Below are 21,437 nucleotides of genomic sequence, written 5' to 3' on the forward strand. Positions count from 1 at the left end.
TTTTACTTTTTAAAATAAACAATATTTATAGTCCCTTTTTCTTTATTACTTAGTAACAATAAGTGGTGGCTGGTTTAAAATTTTGGGGATTTTTATGTGACATATATGTACTTTTTGGGCAACAAAACACTTGCACATTTAATTAGTTGCAACAGAGCAATAAACTTTTAAATGGTCAATGAAAAACTTTTTATAGGGTTTACTTGCTTCATAAATAAATCTCACTACAGAATATCACCTTAGCACTTCCCTGTCCTGTGTATAAACATCTTAACTCCTCTTTAGGGGATAAGTATTAAGCACAAAATAACAGGATTACAAAGCAGTTTATGTTCTCAAAGAAAATCTAGTAAACAGAAGAAAAATCCATCTGTAAGGAAAGCATACATTCATGGTCAAATTTTCCAAGAATTTTTTCCAGTTTTTTGTTTGTTTGTTTATATATTAGACATTTTTATGAATATAACTGGCTTTCAAAAAAATGAATGCACATGAAGTCTTTCACAATTTGACCCATCCTTAAGAAAATCCTGGTTTATTCAGATTGTCCATAAAAATATATACTCTAAGTAATTCTGACAGCTGGATCAAGTGTTCTATGACCTACTAGTATGGAAGGATATATTTGGTTTTGGCTTTTGGCTTTAAATTCCCAACAATTCTTGCCATGGGCTCTAGATCAAGAAATCATGCCAGCACAGATTCACCCTAGGGTTTCCTATGAAAATCTTTGACTCAGGTCCTATATACTGAGCATACCTTCATGCATAATCCCCTAAATACTTCATGTCCAAACTTCTGAATGTTCTGTTCAATATTGGCTGTTTTTAGCCTATGGAAATGTATATATAATTACTTTTTTGCTGCTATCATAATCTGTTACATTAATATTTTGATTCTATAATGTAACCACATTAACAAATTGAAATTTGTATAGTGTTTACTCAATAATTACTGACTGGCAAAAGAGTGAGCTTTTGCTTGAAACTCTTCAGTTAAGGTTTTTTCCTTTTAATTTTTGAAAAGCTTTCATGTTCATAAGGTCAACAATCCCAAACCAGATTGTTCTTAAAGGTTTTTTAATTTGAGAATATTAAACATGAATTCCTTAGCAAACATGATAGCTATTGTTATTTGCATATAAGTTATCCCTCCAAAGCTTCTGTGTTAATGAAAGAATATTCAGAGGTGAAATGATTAGATTATGAGAGCTGTAACCTAATGAATCCATCCTAGTTTGAATGCACATACTGGGTGGTAATTGAAGGTAGGTATGGCATGACTGGAGGAAGTGGATCATTGGGGGTATGTCCTGAAAGGGTTTATCTGGCCTGAAGCCTCTTATTCTTTTTCTGCTTCTTGGCTACCATCAATGGGGCAGTGCTTTTCCACTATGCCCTTCTACCATGATGTTCTGACTCACCTTGGGTCCAGAGCAATAGAGCTGGCTCACTATGGACTAAATCTGAAACCATGAGCTAACAAACTTTTCCTCCTCTAAGTTGTTCTTGTTGAATACAATAGAGACAAAAAGTTGACTAGTACAATGGGGTTTGCTGTAAGCAGTCCTGTTGAGTCATTGTGCTGGGAAACCTCCTCATGTCAGATAATCCAGTAGCTTTGCCTAATCTCCAATATGAATTCTGGCAGCTAAATTAGAACCTATTTATTTATCCTTTTTCTATTACTGTATACATGTTATGGACTGAATTGTTTCTCTCCAAATTCGTATGTTGAAATCCTAGTCCGTAAGGTGCACTGCTATGGTTTGGATGTGAGGTATCCCCCAAAAGGTCACTCATGTGTGAGACAATTAAAGGTTAGGAGAAATGATTGGGTTATATCCTTAATCATATCAGGGATTAATACACTGATTAGGTTAACTGAGTGATAACAGGAGGCAGGTGGTGTGTGACTGGAGGAAGTGGTTCTTAGGGGGTGTGGCTATGGGGTATATATTTTGTATCTGGAGAGTGGAGTCTCTTTCTCTCTCTACTTCCCTCTACCACACTCTTCTTCCATGATGTTCAGCGTCATCTTGAGCTCCACAGAATGAGCTCTGGTTGATGAGAGCCACAGCCAAAGGGGCCCCAGCAAACTTTCAGACTGCCAGCTCATGATTGGCTCACGCAGCCCCAGCAGCATCTAGCTGATTGGCTCCCCTACGGTGATGCTCATTGGAGATGCTCATTGAGCTGTTTTCCCGCCCTTTCAGACTACCAGCTGATGATTGGCTCACAGCGGCCCCAGCAACATCTAGCTGATTGGCTCCTCGGCGGTGATGCTCATTGGACTGTTTCCCTGCCCTTTCAGGTCACGGAGCTGCTCATTGAGGGACTTTTTTGGCTCCACCCATGCGACCCAACCAATCGGCCTCAAGAGCAGGAGGATTGTGGGAGGTGGGGAGGCTGGGGGTTGGCGGAGTAGCATGTGGAAAGCCGGTGGTGGCAGTTGGGCTCTGAGGGTTTTTCCTGAGGAACTGTCTTGTTTGGTGTGTGTGGTTCTAAAAATAAAGTTAGTTTCTTTTGACAAGTGGCTCCTGAATTGTGCACACCCAGACTGCAGCATTTGGTGGCTCGCACGGGGAAAGACTGAGGCTAAGTAAACTGCTCGCCCCTGAGGGCAGGGTGAGAGGATGGGAAGCCATTTTAAGATTGCTCTTTTTTTTTGCTTCATTTTTGTTTTAAGTTGCCTGTCCCTGGAGATGAGTGAGACGGAAGAAAAGCCACTCACATCTGAGGAAAAACTATTTGCGTCTGAGGAACAGATAGGGAGAAAGGACGGATGCACATGTCAGGAGGATGGAAAGGCTATAATGAATTTTTGTTGTTCCCTTTTTGTTTCATTCTGTCTCGGTTTTGTTTGGCATCATCTTGTTGGGTTGGATTATAGTAGAAACACAGGATTTGAAATTAGTAAAAAACAAACCGAAAGAGTGTTAAGTAAATTGTTAGAGGAAGGAGGCATCCCAGTAAAATCACGAGCAGTCAGGGCATACGTTAATACAATACAAAAATGTAGCCCATGGCTTTTTAAGGAGGAGTTGTTAAGTATATCACAATGGAACCATCATGGTGAAGATTTAAAAAGAATAAAAAAGAACAGCCCAGGAACTCTGCCAGTTGGCACATTGCCATTGTGGACATTCGTATCTGGTTTGCTTAGTCCAAAGCCTTCAATTCAGACAAAGGTAGAGAAAGGAGAAGACATATTGATTCAAGTAAAAGAGAAGGTCTCTCGAGCTAGTCAGACAGAGGAAGAAAGTTTAGAGCAAAAAAAAGCCATCAGGGGAAAAGTTACAACAGGAGACTGCTATTAACAGCTTTCTATCACCAGAGGGTGTAAGTGTCCAACCAACAGCACCACCTCCATATGCTGGGAGGTCCCCAACCCCCGCAGTTGATAGATGGGATCCTGAGAAAGGACCTCAAAGATTACCATGCCCTGTATTTGAACAGGCAGGAGGGCAACGAATTCACCCTGCTCTAGATTTCAAAATAGTGAAGCAGCTAAAAGAGGCTGTAACAACCTATGGTCCTCAAGCACCCTTCACTGTAAACATGGTCGAATCCATTACCAACTTGAACATGACGCCAGCAGATTGGGCTAATATGTGTAAAGCTGTGCTAAATGGAGGACAATACCTGTTATGGAAGGTTGCCAATGAGGAATTTTGCACGGAGACGGCTAGGCGAAATGCAGCAGCCGGTTATCCTCAGAGAAATCTAGATACGTTGTTAGGAAAGGGACCTTATGAGGATCAGCAGCAACAAATTGCATATGATCCTGGTGTATATTTACAAATTGCTGTAGATGCAGTTAAGGCATGGAAGACTTTACAAGGACATGGAGGTTTACAAGGTCAATTATCTAAGATAATACAAGGAGCTAATGAATCTTACGCTGAATTTGTAGATAGGCTTATTCAAACAGCTACCAGAGTTTTTGGGAATACAGAACAAGGAATGCCATTAATAAAACAACTGGCTTATGACCAAGCGAATCGTTGGTGCAGAGATATCATTAGACCATGGAAACATGAAGACTTAAACACATATATTAAATTATGTAGAGACATTAATGAACAAGAGCAAGTCATGGCAACTGCAGTAAAACAGGCTTTAGATGCCAGAGACATTAATGAACAAGGGCAAATTGTGGCAGCTGCAGTAAAACAGGCTTTAGATGCCAGGCCAAGAACATGCTACAATTGTGAACAAACAGGACATTTTAAAAGGAATTGCCCCATAGGAGGAGGGTTTAACAAAACTAGGTATCAAAGGAGTAGAATACCGTGTGACCTTTTTACCACAAGTTAATCTTGGAGTCAATCCTAGAGGATTGATACCTAACCATATTTGGCAGATGGACGTCACACACTTGCCAGAATTTGGAAAATTAAAATATTTGCATGTTACAGTTGATACTTCTTCTGGATTTTTGATGGGTTCCCTTTATACCGGAGAAAAAACTAAAGTTGTTATAGCTCATTGTTATAGCTCATTTTTGTAAGCTCATTGCTTACAAAATTTTGCCACTGTGGACGTTCCAAAACAGTTAAAAACAGATAATGCCCCTGGTTATACTTCTACCTCTTTTAAACAATTTTGCTCATCACAGGAATCCCATATAATCCACAGGGAAAGGCATAGTTGAAAGAGCTCATCAAACTATTAAAATGTACTTATTAAAGCAAAAAGAATGAATTGGGAAGGGGTATATACTCCCCAAAGATAAACTTAAAATAACCCTTTTTACTCTAAACTTTTTAAATTTGGATTCATCAGGGCTTAGTGCTGCGAAAAGTCATATGTTTCCAAAAAATGTACATAAGCCTAAAGTACTTTGGAAAGATATTCTAACAGGACAATGGAAAGGTCCTGACCCAGTGATTGTCTGGAGTCGGGGCTCTGTTTGTGTGTTTTTACAGGGAGAACAGCAGCCGATTTGGATTCCAGAGAGATTAACTAAAGCGATTTCTACAGACCAAAAAGAAGTTGATTTGGCTCAAATCCATAACAGCTAATATCCAGAACTCCAGTTTGGTTATTCTTACATCTGCGACAGAACCAGAATGCTTTTTTCAATATCTATTTTATTATTGCCCTTTCCCATACCATGAAGTTCTATTTTGTTTTTTGAGCTCATACAGACCAAGGTTAGTGTTTTGCTGATCAGTTCTATTTTTTTGACTATAGAGTTTTTAAACATTGCAATGGAGATTTCACCTGTAAAAAGTTATAAGGCCTTTACTATTATGTTATGTGTTCTATATTATATTATGTGTGCACACTTGTGTTTTGTGTTATATGTTTGAATGTACGTATGTCCATATATCATATATGATGAGCACTCATGAAAAAATGGATCCAAATTTTTTTTATTTCACGTGATTTAAATGGTTTAATTTAAATTGGGTAAACAGCTGTTGAGGGTTGTTTCAAAATGTGAACAAAAAAAGAGGTTAACAGATCTGTCTGTTTACTTTCACCTTTCCTTTTCATTATATTTAATAATTCTCTTCAAGATAATGTAAATTGTTAAGAAAATTGTTTTCTTTTAGTGCCTTCTGGAATGTTACATAATGTTTTCTTTAGCCATTATTGCCAGAATTCCTATCTTCATCCCAGTGCTGGTGAAGACAAAGATAAAACCAATCTGCAGTTTCTACAATAGCCTTCACTGAACTGCTTGCAGAACTTGCCTGCATTATGTATCACTTGTATGCATTGTGAACTCACCTGTATGCACTGTGAACTATCTGTTGGTGCAGTGACTTGTGGTAGTGTTGGAGTATTTTTGCTGATGATGTCATCGGTGGTATGATTTTTCCAAAAAGAGCCATCAATTGGCTTGGTGTATCTTCCTCCCTTCTGCTTGTTATGACCGTTCAGCTAATATTTGGGGGCCAACAGAGGTGAGGCAAAAAACCTCACCCCCCCCCATTGGTACAAAGACCTCTTCACAGGTGTGGCTGTATACTGGACCGGTAGTCAGTGACGGGTAAGATCCAATTGCAATGGTACCAACCTAAGACAGGAGGCTGACTCCTTGAGGTCAGCTCATCCGATAACGAGTAAGGACCATATGTACTATTGGACAACCTAAGGCAGGCACAGTCCCTAAGCCACATGCTTGTTGTTTAAACAGATAGGGGGAGATGTTGAGAGCACAGCCGAAGGGGCCCCAGCAAACCTTCAGACTGCCAGCTGATGATTTGCTCACAGCGGCCCCAGCAACATCTGGCTGATTGGCTCCTCTATGGTGATGCTCACTGGGGATGCTCATTGAGCTGTTTCCCTGCCCTTTCAGACTACCAGCTGATGATTGGCTCACAGCGGCCCCAGCAACATCTAGCTGATTGGCTCCTCTGCTGTGATGCTCATTGGACTGTTTCACTGCCCTTTCAGGCCACGGAGCTGCTCATTGGGGGACTTTTTTGGCTCCACCCACATGACCCAACCAATTGGCCTCAAGAGCAGGAGGATTGTGGGAGGTGGGGAGGCTGGGGGTTGGGGGAGTTGCATGTGGGAAGCTGGTGGTGGCAGTTGGGCTCTGAGGGTTTTTCCTGAGGATCTCTTTTGTGTGGCTTGTGTGGTTCTGAAAATAAAGTTAGTTTCTTTTGACAAGTGGCTCCTGAATTGTGCCCAGCCAGACTGTGGCATCTGGTATCTATGGATTGAGACCTCTGAAACCATGAGACCCCAAATAAACTTTCCTCTACAGTTGTTCTGATTCTGATTGGGTCCCTTTAGTCACAGCCTTAAAAAAAAAAAAAACTGAATGAAATATTCATGTATTTGGAGATAGTGCCTATTCATTGGTAATTAATGTTTGTGAGGTTGTAAGGGAAAGTCTTAATCCAATAACAGAAGCTACCCCTAGGAGGCTGAGGTCTACTCTCACATTCCAGAGAAGATGCTAATCTTACCTGATAAAACACCTGAATACCCTGAAGCATCCAGACCTCCTTTTCTTCCCATGAGTCATTTGTGCCCTTAAGCTGGCCAGACAGAGGTTTGAGGAGCTAGCCCCTCTAAATTCTTCAGGGCCAACTTTGGAGAAACCCGATTCCTCACTACCAACACCCATATCCCAAGTATTGGTATTCAGCAGTGGGCAACCTGAAAATTTGTTTTCAATATTGCTTTTTCTCCCTTCCCCAGAGACTAACCAGGCTTCTCCTGGAGAAAGGTCTGGAAGATTCCCCTGGAATCATGAAATACCATTATTATGGTTTGCATGTGAGGTTCCCCCTAAAAGCTCATGTATGAGACAATGAAAGAAGGTTTAAAGGAGAAATGTTGGGTTGTGAGAGCCTTAACCCAGTTAGAGAATTAATCACCTGATGGGATTAACTGAGTGGTAATTGAAGCAAGTGAGATGTGGCTGGAGGAGATGGCATGGATTCGGATTATATATTTGTATTTGGCAAGTGAAGACCTCTTTCTGCTTACTGATCATCATGTGAGCTGCTTCCCTCCACCACACTCTTTTGCCATGATGTTCAGCCTCACCTTAAGGCTCAAGGAATAGAGCTGGCTGCCTATAGACTGAGTACATTGAAACTATGAGCCCTCAATAAACGTTTCCTCCTCTAATATTGTTCTGTTTGGGTCTTTCCGTCACAGTAGCAAAAAAGGTGATTCAAACAGGTATGTTGTATTCTAGTTACATTTTAGACAGACTTTCCACAAATCTGTTTTTATCCTGTTTTCACCTCCATTTCTAGAGGTGCTTAATTTCAGTAATTTCCAATCCTTTGACAGATCTAAAAGGTAAAATTGTAACTTTCCATTTTTCACCATTGGGAGACTTAAGTTTTATTTACTTTTTATGTATTTATTTTTGGACCACTTGATCTCTTCCTAGCTAACTCATAAAATGTCACTGGTACCATCCTCTTTGCTTTCTATTTAGTTCTTTAGGGGTTTACTTTAAAAAGAAAAAAAGAAAAATTTTTGTAGTTGTAGATGGACAGAATATCTTTATTTTATTTGTTTAAATTTATGTGGTGCTGAGGATCAAACTCAGTGCCTCACATATCAAAGACAAATGCTCTGCCACTGATCCACAACCCCAGCCCAGGGGTTTACAAAAAGTAAACCCCTAATTCCTTTAAGAGTTTTGAAAGATTTCAGGGGAAAAAGTAATTAAATACATGTTCTGTCTCCATCAGCTGGAGAATTATATGTCTTTTTGTAGCATGGGTTCTCATGATTCATTTTGTTTCTCTGTATTTTACTTGCTTATGTATGTATGTATTTTGTGTTTCTTTCTATCTTCGTTTACTGGGAGTCTCATGAGAATAAAGATAGTATTCTTTTCACCATTTCCTTTCAGGGACTACCACAAGTCCTGACATATAGCAAAGGTGCAATATTTCTTTTCTGAAGAAATAAGATATTCCACAGATTTTAATGATTTGTCCTAATTATTTCTGTATATAAGTCCTATCCTCCACTGGAATTTTTCTTTGTTTTTGAAGTAGGGTCTAGTTATGTTGCCCAGGCTGTTCTTTCACTCGCAGATTCAAGTGATCTTCATGCCTTAGCCTCTCAAGTAGGTAGGTTTATAGGTGCATACCACCACACCTGGCTCCTGATGACAATATTGTATGTGTGTGTGTGTGTGTGTGTGCTCGCACACGTTAGAATGAACAAGGGCCTTGTACATAGAAGGCAAATGCTTTGCCACTGGGCTACATTCCCACTCTACTTTGCCCACTCTAATTCCATTCAAACTTCATGTTTGTTTAATCATCTGATTACCGGCCTGAATTCAAGTCAGATGAAGCAATGTGAGTAACACCAATAAGTATATTTTTATACTTGTAATGCAGAGAGGCTTTGAAAAGCATTTTAAGTTTCTCAAATTCATTCAACTATTTACAAATAACACCAATTCCGTTGCTGAAATGTCATTAATTTTTGATCAGTACTCTAAATTTCAAGTAAGATTTCAATCAATGCTGGATATTCAACCCAATTAAATGAGTAACTTTTTCCAAAATGTTAACAATTTGTCATCTAAAACTATGATTCATACCATCAATAGTATATGTAATTCACTTAAATTCATGTGAACATCAAAACAGATTAGCTGTATTATTTTCAAGTACACTTGGCTTAAATTTAAATAGATCCTCAGGAGTTAAGTTGAAATGAGCCAAAATATGAATTCTAGTTATAGTTGTAACATGTGTAACTTAGTGTTTAATTTATTATGTAGTGATATTATGTACAATTTAGTGAAGTTTATTTTTATAATTGTACTAGGATTGAAACCCAGGGCCTCAGGCATTTAGCTATATACATCCCCAGCCCAAAATGTGTTCAACTGTAAGTTAATAAAATGAACAAGTTTTATGTGGGTGTATATTAGTTTAAAGATATCCAAGAAAATATAATAGGTGCATTTCGTTTTGGTGCCAAATAACCTGGTTATTTTCATCATATCAATCTTTGAATGAACAAACCTAACCTAAAAATATAGTTATCCTTTTTTGCTATGGTTTAGGGTAAAAGTTCAGTATATTAATCAATAATATTTTGACTTTATAACTTAACGTTTATAACTAAATGACACTAATGACAATTGGAGTGAGGGGGATTCTTTGAATTATATACTTACCTACAATGTCCTTCATAAGGTCTACAATGCTCTCATCTTCTACAATCCAAGGGCGTTTTCCTACATCATGACCATAGGCTCCCCTAAAATTGAAAAAAGACAAACATTTCTTAGCTTTGTGTGTGCATGTGTACATATGAATATGTTTATGTCTAATTTTTAAAATATCAGGGGTTTTTTTGTACTGTTAATTTAACCCAAGTGTTCTACCACTGAGCAACTTCCTCAAACTTTTCATAAAAAAAATTGACTCATGGGGTGGGGATGTGGCCCAAGTGGTAGCAGCTCACCTGGCATGCACAGGGCACTGGGTTCGATCCTCAGCACCACATAAAAAATAAAAATGTTGTGTCCACCGAAAACTAAAAAATAAATATTAAAAAATTATCTATCTCTCTCTCTCTCTCTCTCTCACTCTCTTTAAAAAATTGACTCATAGTGGAGTAGGGATGGGAGAATTAGATGAATTCTAGATAGGGAAGAGGGATGGGATGGAAAAGGAGAGGGCAGGAGATTAGCAAGGATGGAGGAATGTGATGGACATCATTATCCAAAGTACATGTATAAAGACTCGAATTGGGTGTCAACATACCTTATATAGAAACAGAGATATGAAAAATTGTGGTATAAATGTGTAATAAGAATTGAAATAATGCAAAAAAAAACTGACAAAGTACATGTAAAAGGCATGAATTGCATAAACATACTTTATATATAAAGCTATGAAAAATTGTGCTCTCTATGTGAATTAAGAATTGTAATGCATTCTGCTGTATTGTATTTTAAAAAAAAATAAAATCAATTAAAAAATTGAGATAGGGTTTCGCTAAATTTCCCAATCTGGACTGGAACTTACAGTACTCATGCCTCAGAGTCCAGATTGGCTGGGAATATGGGTGTATGCCACCATACTTGGATTAAAATATCAGCATTAGGAAGCAGGCATTTCTGGGTGGGCCTTCATAATGTTTTAACAATTAAATAAAACGTACTATTTTAAAATCAAAAAGTAATCCTTTAGGGACTAAAAAAAAACTTGTCATTTTAAAAATGGATTTCCTTTTTGTTGAGGGATAGGGAAATTTCCCACATATTATTTCATTATTTTGCTATATTTTACTGTCTTGGATGTTCTTTTTTTTCTCTTTTATTTTTAAAATTTCAAGACTGTTTGAACATTCTACTTGTGTACTTGAAGCATATTATAGTGTCTATACTAAGACACACACACTGTTTTTTAGGTTAGAGACTGAAATGATTATGAATTTAGTTTCAAAACATAAATATTAATTGAATAGAAGCATATAAAATTTGACTAAAACACTACATCCTGACCTATTTTCCAGCAATTCAACTGTCAAATTCTGGTTTAACTTTTATTCTAGTAAATATCCCAGCAGGCATAATGAAAAAAAAAACACAAAATACATAATAGTCCTTTGAGTCTCAAGAAGTTTTCATCAAATGAGGAGGAAAATACACTTGAAAAATATACAAGAAATTATAAAAAGGATAAAGGAAAGTATCTCAAGTGCTGTTATGTACTTGTATTTTAGGAAGCTCTGTTAGATTGGGCTTTTTTCCCCTTTTTACACTATGATTTAATTAATGCCCTTTCAATATTTTTCTGGATAATTTAATTTGGGATCATTAATTTGTTTTTTGTGATAATATATCACATTTCTGAAGCACATATTGCCTAGAAAATTCAAAGAATTTTGCTCAAACTTCTCACTGGTTTTGATTGAAGTTCCAGGATATAGGCAAAAGGGTGATTCCTTTGTCTCATTTTTCATCAGCAGTGGGCTGTCCTCTCTCAGATCTGGTCTCCTTGGCCATCTCTGTGTAGTTGTCAGGAGCCAGCAATGAGCCAACACTTCTTTCTCAGGAAAGGCCCCTGTTGAGACCATTCAAGGCATTGGCTATCCACACATAACTAGGTACCAACAAAGAATGACTCTGGCCTTGGTACAGACAATCAAGTGAGCCCATTGGGAGTGGAACTGCCTCTGGATGCCTCGCCTCCTGGATCCCAAGTTCAGAGAGTTCCATCACAAAGGAAGTGAGGTGAGGTCACTTCCTTCAGGGAAGTTAATGAGGTCACTGCCTTGGCAACCACCTTGTCCTAACAGTTGTTTCCAAGGGTCCCATGAGATGGAGGCTGCCCCACCTTCCTGTGACATTTTCACAAGACATAAAGGTTTATATACCCTAGGAGCCCGGGATCAGCAATCCACAGAGACCTGATTGTGTCCATCTTCCCTGCATTGAGAAGAGAGAGGCTGATTCAGCCTCATCCCTTCATCCTGACTGGGTTGTTGGCCATGGAAAATGACTTTAGACCTCACAGGTCCTACTTAGCTGCCTACATTTGCTCCAAGGATAATTTCTGCATCTACCTTTGAGCTTCTCAGCAGCTGTAGAATTCCCCACATACCTGTATGGCAAGATCAACTCAGGACCTGCTGTTATGTGAAAATAGATTGAGGGAACAGAGTATGGTTAAGGGACATATCATGTTCGATTTGGGTTAGGAGTCATTCTGCTGGATGAATACAGGTATTGGGCAACTGGGATATTTATAGGAATGTAAGGTGAAATGTAAGTATGAAAATAGAAAACTAGGTAAGATCTGAAGCACACAAGTTTGTTGGGCCCTTGATTTGGATACATAGTTTTGAATTCTGTTCTGCAGAGATGAATCCTCTAAATCCATAGACAATGGCCTAAGATCTTGTACCTGGGACTACTGAATGTAAAAGAGAACTTGCAGTGAAATAGAGTAGGCAGGATTCCAGTGTAGGGAAAGGAAGAAGAGTGAGTTTAGAATTTGGACCAAAGGCCCTTTTTGCAATCCAATGAATTTCTATTAAAGTGTAAATGGGAATGTCAGCACACATGAAGAGTCAGTCACAACAAGGCACTTGGGGAAATAGATATCAATAAGGATGTTAGGAGATTAGGCAAAGTATAAAATGAGTGATAAGATCAGGGATAATTTCAACAAGAGGGTAGTTGAACACACTATCCTTGAAAGAATCAAGTATATACTCACCATAGGAATGATTTTGAAAACAAGAGGCAATGCAGACATAGATGATTTTAGTAATTCATGCTCTCTTTAAAATGAGGCTTTGGCAGAAGAATAAGAAAGGTGTGAGTTTTGCATCTTGTGTCCAGAACATGATGTGATGAAATGCAGCAGGTGACATGTGTAATTCTTCCACCATTTCTGGGAGCATGTTTTGAAACCCTATCATTTAGAGTTTGGAGAAAAAAAGGTGTACCCTGGGTTTATGTATATAGAGATGATGCATGAATAGATCATATGGTGAATAAAAAATATTAGAGGTTACTATTTTAAACATGCCAATCAGTGTCATTTGAATCAATGTTCCTGTGATATCGTCACTCATATTTGGCTCCAGCTAAAATATTTTCTTGTATCCATTAAAGCACAGTCATTATTTTTTGTCAATAGTATTATCTCACACTATCCTCAAGGCAAACTGATGAGATATATACTTTGATATTTCTATTTTCATTGATGAGAAAACTGACATCCAAAGAGAAAAACTAACTTTCCCAAAGTCCTGTAGAATTTTTTTTTGACTCAGAATTACATTTGGAAACATTGCTTACAAGATACACCCTATAAGTCAAATATAGGAGATCCAAACTCATAATAAACTTCCTGTGTGTATTTCTAATAGTAGTATAATTTCAAATCTTTTGCAAAGTGAGATAACAAAGCTCCAAGCTGCTTATTGTTTGATAAGAGGGTTCATTTGTGCTCTCATAACCACCATACCATATTCTGCATATTTTATTAAGCAGACACAAGTGTTATTTTGAATTTGTCACATTTATAATTAGGCTAAATCAAATAATTTTAAACTTTGTTTTTCAAGTAGCAAATTTCTGTGGCCTGTAGAGATGACTAATGTATGGTAGAGGATCTATAACTGCTAGGGTAGAGCTTCCAGGGATTACTGAATTTCTGAGGGTCAACCATAAGTTACATAAAGAAATTTATGGTCACATTACAACATTTTTATAAGTTCAAATGCATGTATCTAGCTCTTTGTGATTTTTTAATGTACCCAGGGAGAAGTAGGCTTAATAATAATACTAATAATATTCTTCAGCCATTCTATTTCTAGCATTTTGATAATATGACATTAATTATAATGAAAAGTTATTCAATATTTTTGTGGAATTGTTGGCTCTATGTAAAATGTTTTATTAATAGTTTTTTTTCACATCCAAAAATCAAAATTCTTTTCTATGTCTATGAATAAATATGGTTGTTCACTTTCTTTTTCTTCTCAATACTCTACTAATTTGTACACATAATAATTTTTATTATTCTCTTGCTCCTTCTTTTTGAGAAATTTTTGATAAAAAAAAAGACTATGGTTTTAAGAACCTGAAATATTCAATCATTACCCAAATTATACAATGTATATGTCCATGACAGAGTTAGATTACCTAGCAAGTAGGAAAAAATACATTTGACTTTTGGTATTGTTTACTATTGCAATATTATTTTATTTTATGACTTAAATTTTTACATTTATTTCCAAAGAAATTTCCAAAGAAGTTTCTTGCATTACACAATGCAAGGCAGAGTGAGAACAAATAGTAACTTGGGACTGGAGTGGTACTTAATCATAGAGTTCTTACCATGCATGCCATGGCCCTGATTTCTATCCTTAGCACCACATTAATAAAGAGAGAGAGAGAGAGAGAGAGAGAGAGAGAGAGAGAGAGAGAGAGAGAAAGAGAGAGAGAGAGAGAAGCCAGTGTAATGGCGCACACTTATAATCCCTGTGACTCAAGAAGCTGAAGCAGGAAGATTGCAAGTTTGAGATCAGCCTGGGTAATTTAACATGGCCCTATCTCAAAAATAAAAATGGCTGTGTTTTAGCTTGGTGATAGACCATCCCTGGGTTTAAACCAAAAAAAAAAAAAAACAAAAAAACAACTAAACAAATGAAGTATGATATGTGTAGATAAGAAATTGAAAGCTACTAAATGTTTTTCTTACTTCAAACTTGATCAAATTTTTCTGAGAACTTCCTATTCCTAGAAACTAAGGCAAGAGAGGAGACTGCATGAATTCTCAACAACAAAAAATGAATACACTGTTAAATAAACTTACAGGAAGCTATTGTTTTGGACAAAGCTTCTGTTCTGAGCCCCAAAATATCAAGCTAAAAATAAAAATGGGGTCACTTATGCTAATGTTCCAAGACACCAAGTGAAACTAAGCAGCTTATCTGATCTGAGAAATCAGGATTAAATAGAGAGCCCAAAATACCAAACTGGCCACTTTCGATTGGCATGACAATGAAGTGCCCTTTGCCTTTATCCTTTCACAAGAAAAAAGTTAGCTACTCTAAAGTAAGCTGGCATTAACCAATCAGTCTGTCTATAGTCCCTGCCTTTCAAGGAAAGTAACTTTGACAGGAACAATTAATTTTCTGTTTCTTACTCCTGCTTTCTTCAAACTTCTATCTGTAAAAGCCAATTATTCTGCTTAACTCACTGTAACACTTATATTATTTTATGAAAGTATTACTCAAATCTAGAATTAAAAAACTGAAATTTAAAGAATTTAAAGAAATTTCTAAAAATGTAGATTAAGATCTTTAAATTGTAATTTTGTTCACATACATACACGCACATATACACAAACAAACACTTTCAGAGAGAATATGTTCTTACTAAAGCAAGCAGCGAATTACTTTTTTAATTGACTTAAAGAATATTTCTTTAATATATACAATTTTAGAAGTAAAGAAATTTGGGAGATAAATAATTACTGATATTTTAAAAAGTCAAGTTTTAAAATATTGCTTAAATTCACTTTAAACAATAACAACAAAACAACAGTGATATTTTCCCTAATAAATTGTAAGCTATAGAGAAGAAAATAGGTATTTAACAACAAAATCATTAACCAAAAAGAACCTGTATTCACTGAAAATATTTTATATAATACGTAAGAATGTATTTGTCATATAACATTTGAGGTTTTGGAGGTGACATATGTAGATATTTAAAATATGTTTCATTAAGTTTTATGTATACAAGGCAGATATTGTACATTTCAAGAAACAATTATTTCTTTTATGTTCTTTACTATATTTTGGAGCCAAATAATCTTTAATTTCATTGATACAATATCCAAAACCAAAACACAAAATCACTGAAACTAAAAGATTCAGAGAGCTTCTGATTTGAAGAGCATACCTGAATGCTGACATGAGGATTCTATAATGTAGTCACATGTGGTATAATAAATAATTGGCCTTTGTTACCAATCCTGAAATGCATGGATATTCCCCAAATGAATAGAGCCCTTTTAGAAAACGTTTAGATTTATGCTGTTGTGATGACTCCAATGAAGTTTCTAGATTAATTCAGGTGCGGGACTGGTTGCCAGAAAGACTAAATAATTAGATGGTTGGAACATTCAGCCTCATCTACCAACCTCCTCCTGGGATGGGAGGGTGTCTGGAGATTGAGCTCTATAAAAACTCATCAATGAGATTCAGAGAGGTTCTGAGTTGTAGAACAGCTCTAAGTGCTGAGAGGTGACAGGCTTAGAGAAGGCATGTGTGCTCCATACCTCCCACCTCTCCCAAATGACCTTGTGTTCTACATTTCTTCCACTGGTTGTTGCCAAGTTGTAGTCATTATAATAAGTTTATCAAAGTGAATAAAGTGTTTCCCTCAGTTTTGTGAGCTGCTCTAGCAAATTATCAAGCCCAAAGAGGCGGCATTGCAATACCTCAGTATGTAGATGGTCAATCAGAAGAATGGATGATTCCTCAATTGTGACTGTCCTCAAAATTGAGGGCAGCCTAGAGGAGATGAGCCCTTGATCTATGTGATGTGTACCAAAATCTGGGAAGTCAGTGTCATAATTAAATTGAATTTTTTGACATAGTGTTTAAGTGTCAAAATTGGTTGCTAATGTTGAAAAAAACCCAGAATGTGTATTGTCTGACTTTATGAGGAAGATAGATGAAAATCTCAGTTTAATTTAATTTTCTTTACATACTTTTGGAAAAAATAAATTTAATCTTTTTACTTTTTAAAATAAACAATATTTATAGTCCCTTTTTCTTTATTACTTAGTAACAATAAGTGGTGGCTGGTTTAAAATTTTGGGGATTTTTATGTGACATATATGTACTTTTTGGGCAACAAAACACTTGCACATTTAATTAGTTGCAACAGAGCAATAAACTTTTAAATGGTCAATGAAAAACTTTTTATAGGGTTTACTTGCTTCATAAATAAATCTCACTACAGAATATCACCTTAGCACTTCCCTGTCCTGTGTATAAACATCTTAACTCCTCTTTAGGGGATAAGTATTAAGCACAAAATAACAGGATTACAAAGCAGTTTATGTTCTCAAAGAAAATCTAGTAAACAGAAGAAAAATCCATCTGTAAGGAAAGCATACATTCATGGTCAAATTTTCCAAGAATTTTTTCCAGTTTTTTGTTTGTTTGTTTATATATTAGACATTTTTATGAATATAACTGGCTTTCAAAAAAATGAATGCACATGAAGTCTTTCACAATTTGACCCATCCTTAAGAAAATCCTGGTTTATTCAGATTGTCCATAAAAATATATACTCTAAGTAATTCTGACAGCTGGATCAAGTGTTCTATGACCTACTAGTATGGAAGGATATATTTGGTTTTGGCTTTTGGCTTTAAATTCCCAACAATTCTTGCCATGGGCTCTAGATCAAGAAATCATGCCAGCACAGATTCACCCTAGGGTTTCCTATGAAAATCTTTGACTCAGGTCCTATATACTGAGCATACCTTCATGCATAATCCCCTAAATACTTCATGTCCAAACTTCTGAATGTTCTGTTCAATATTGGCTGTTTTTAGCCTATGGAAATGTATATATAATTACTTTTTTGCTGCTATCATAATCTGTTACATTAATATTTTGATTCTATAATGTAACCACATTAACAAATTGAAATTTGTATAGTGTTTACTCAATAATTACTGACTGGCAAAAGAGTGAGCTTTTGCTTGAAACTCTTCAGTTAAGGTTTTTTCCTTTTAATTTTTGAAAAGCTTTCATGTTCATAAGGTCAACAATCCCAAACCAGATTGTTCTTAAAGGTTTTTTAATTTGAGAATATTAAACATGAATTCCTTAGCAAACATGATAGCTATTGTTATTTGCATATAAGTTATCCCTCCAAAGCTTCTGTGTTAATGAAAGAATATTCAGAGGTGAAATGATTAGATTATGAGAGCTGTAACCTAATGAATCCATCCTAGTTTGAATGTACATACTGGGTGGTAATTGAAGGTAGGTATGGCATGACTGGAGGAAGTGGATCATTGGGGGTATGTCCTGAAAGGGTTTATCTGGCCTGAAGCCTCTTATTCTTTTTCTGCTTCTTGGCTACCATCAATGGGGCAGTGCTTTTCCACTATGCCCTTCTACCATGATGTTCTGACTCACCTTGGGTCCAGAGCAATAGAGCTGGCTCACTATGGACTAAATCTGAAACCATGAGCTAACAAACTTTTCCTCCTCTAAGTTGTTCTTGTTGAATACAATAGAGACAAAAAGTTGACTAGTACAATGGGGTTTGCTGTAAGCAGTCCTGTTGAGTCATTGTGCTGGGAAACCTCCTCATGTCAGATAATCCAGTAGCTTTGCCTAATCTCCAATATGAATTCTGGCAGCTAAATTAGAACCTATTTATTTATCCTTTTTCTATTACTGTATACATGTTATGGACTGAATTGTTTCTCTCCAAATTCGTATGTTGAAATCCTAGTCCGTAAGGTGCACTGCTATGGTTTGGATGTGAGGTATCCCCCAAAAGGTCACTCATGTGTGAGACAATTAAAGGTTAGGAGAAATGATTGGGTTATATCCTTAATCATATCAGGGATTAATACACTGATTAGGTTAACTGAGTGATAACAGGAGGCAGGTGGTGTGTGACTGGAGGAAGTGGTTCTTAGGGGGTGTGGCTATGGGGTATATATTTTGTATCTGGAGAGTGGAGTCTCTTTCTCTCTCTACTTCCCTCTACCACACTCTTCTTCCATGATGTTCAGCGTCATCTTGAGCTCCACAGAATGAGCTCTGGTTGATGAGAGCCACAGCCAAAGGGGCCCCAGCAAACTTTCAGACTGCCAGCTCATGATTGGCTCACGCAGCCCCAGCAGCATCTAGCTGATTGGCTCCCCTACGGTGATGCTCATTGGAGATGCTCATTGAGCTGTTTTCCCGCCCTTTCAGACTACCAGCTGATGATTGGCTCACAGCGGCCCCAGCAACATCTAGCTGATTGGCTCCTCGGCGGTGATGCTCATTGGACTGTTTCCCTGCCCTTTCAGGTCACGGAGCTGCTCATTGAGGGACTTTTTTGGCTCCACCCATGCGACCCAACCAATCGGCCTCAAGAGCAGGAGGATTGTGGGAGGTGGGGAGGCTGGGGGTTGGCGGAGTAGCATGTGGAAAGCCGGTGGTGGCAGTTGGGCTCTGAGGGTTTTTCCTGAGGAACTGTTTTGTTTGGTGTGTGTGGTTCTAAAAATAAAGTTAGTTTCTTTTGACAAGTGGCTCCTGAATTGTGCACACCCAGACTGCAGCATTTGGTGGCTCGCACGGGGAAAGACTGAGGCTAAGTAAACTGCTCGCCCCTGAGGGCAGGGTGAGAGGATGGGAAGCCATTTTAAGATTGCTCTTTTTTTTTGCTTCATTTTTGTTTTAAGTTGCCTGTCCCTGGAGATGAGTGAGACGGAAGAAAAGCCACTCACATCTGAGGAAAAACTATTTGCGTCTGAGGAACAGATAGGGAGAAAGGACGGATGCACATGTCAGGAGGATGGAAAGGCTATAATGAATTTTTGTTGTTCCCTTTTTGTTTCATTCTGTCTCGGTTTTGTTTGGCATCATCTTGTTGGGTTGGATTATAGTAGAAACACAGGATTTGAAATTAGTAAAAAACAAACCGAAAGAGTGTTAAGTAAATTGTTAGAGGAAGGAGGCATCCCAGTAAAATCACGAGCAGTCAGGGCATACGTTAATACAATACAAAAATGTAGCCCATGGCTTTTTAAGGAGGAGTTGTTAAGTATATCACAATGGAACCATCATGGTGAAGATTTAAAAAGAATAAAAAAGAACAGCCCAGGAACTCTGCCAGTTGGCACATTGCCATTGTGGACATTCGTATCTGGTTTGCTTAGTCCAAAGCCTTCAATTCAGACAAAGGTAGAGAAAGGAGAAGACATATTGATTCAAGTAAAAGAGAAGGTCTCTCGAGCTAGTCAGACAGAGGAAGAAAGTTTAGAGCAAAAAAAAGCCATCAGGGGAAAAGTTACAACAGGAGACTGCTATTAACAGCTTTCTATCACCAGAGGGTGTAAGTGTCCAACCAACAGCACCACCTCCATATGCTGGGAGGCCCCCAACCCCCGCAGTTGATAGATGGGATCCTGAGAAAGGACCTCAAAGATTACCATGCCCTGTATTTGAACAGGCAGGAGGGCAACGAATTCACCCTGCTCTAGATTTCAAAATAGTGAAGCAGCTAAAAGAGGCTGTAACAACCTATGGTCCTCAAGCACCCTTCACTGTAAACATGGTCGAATCCATTACCAACTTGAACATGACGCCAGCAGATTGGGCTAATATGTGTAAAGCTGTGCTAAATGGAGGACAATACCTGTTATGGAAGGTTGCCAATGAGGAATTTTGCACGGAGACGGCTAGGCGAAATGCAGCAGCCGGTTATCCTCAGAGAAATCTAGATACGTTGTTAGGAAAGGGACCTTATGAGGATCAGCAGCAACAAATTGCATATGATCCTGGTGTATATTTACAAATTGCTGTAGATGCAGTTAAGGCATGGAAGACTTTACAAGGACATGGAGGTTTACAAGGTCAATTATCTAAGATAATACAAGGAGCTAATGAATCTTACGCTGAATTTGTAGATAGGCTTATTCAAACAGCTACCAGAGTTTTTGGGAATACAGAACAAGGAATGCCATTAATAAAACAACTGGCTTATGACCAAGCGAATCGTTGGTGCAGAGATATCATTAGACCATGGAAACATGAAGACTTAAACACATATATTAAATTATGTAGAGACATTAATGAACAAGAGCAAGTCATGGCAACTGCAGTAAAACAGGCTTTAGATGCCAGAGACATTAATGAACAAGGGCAAATTGTGGCAGCTGCAGTAAAACAGGCTTTAGATGCCAGGCCAAGAACATGCTACAATTGTGAACAAACAGGACATTTTAAAAGGAATTGCCCCATAGGAGGAGGGTTTAACAAAACTAGGTATCAAAGGAGTAGAATACCGTGTGACCTTTTTACCACAAGTTAATCTTGGAGTCAATCCTAGAGGATTGATACCTAACCATATTTGGCAGATGGACGTCACACACTTGCCAGAATTTGGAAAATTAAAATATTTGCATGTTACAGTTGATACTTCTTCTGGATTTTTGATGGGTTCCCTTTATACCGGAGAAAAAACTAAAGTTGTTATAGCTCATTGTTATAGCTCATTTTTGTAAGCTCATTGCTTACAAAATTTTGCCACTGTGGACGTTCCAAAACAGTTAAAAACAGATAATGCCCCTGGTTATACTTCTACCTCTTTTAAACAATTTTGCTCATCACAGGAATCCCATATAATCCACAGGGAAAGGCATAGTTGAAAGAGCTCATCAAACTATTAAAATGTACTTATTAAAGCAAAAAGAATGAATT

The 21,437-nt window shown here is 37.5% G+C and overlaps 1 pseudogene; it reads right to left on the minus strand.

The window, feature by feature from the left end:
- LOC143386706 (kynureninase-like) overlaps positions 1–18,766 on the minus strand; it is an 83,474-nt pseudogene extending 64,708 nt beyond the window's left edge.
- Positions 18,767–21,437: the final 2,671 nt, after the last annotated feature.

Source organism: Callospermophilus lateralis, unplaced genomic scaffold (genome assembly GCF_048772815.1).
Source record: "Callospermophilus lateralis isolate mCalLat2 unplaced genomic scaffold, mCalLat2.hap1 Scaffold_120, whole genome shotgun sequence".
NCBI classification, from domain to species: domain Eukaryota; kingdom Metazoa; phylum Chordata; class Mammalia; order Rodentia; family Sciuridae; genus Callospermophilus; species Callospermophilus lateralis.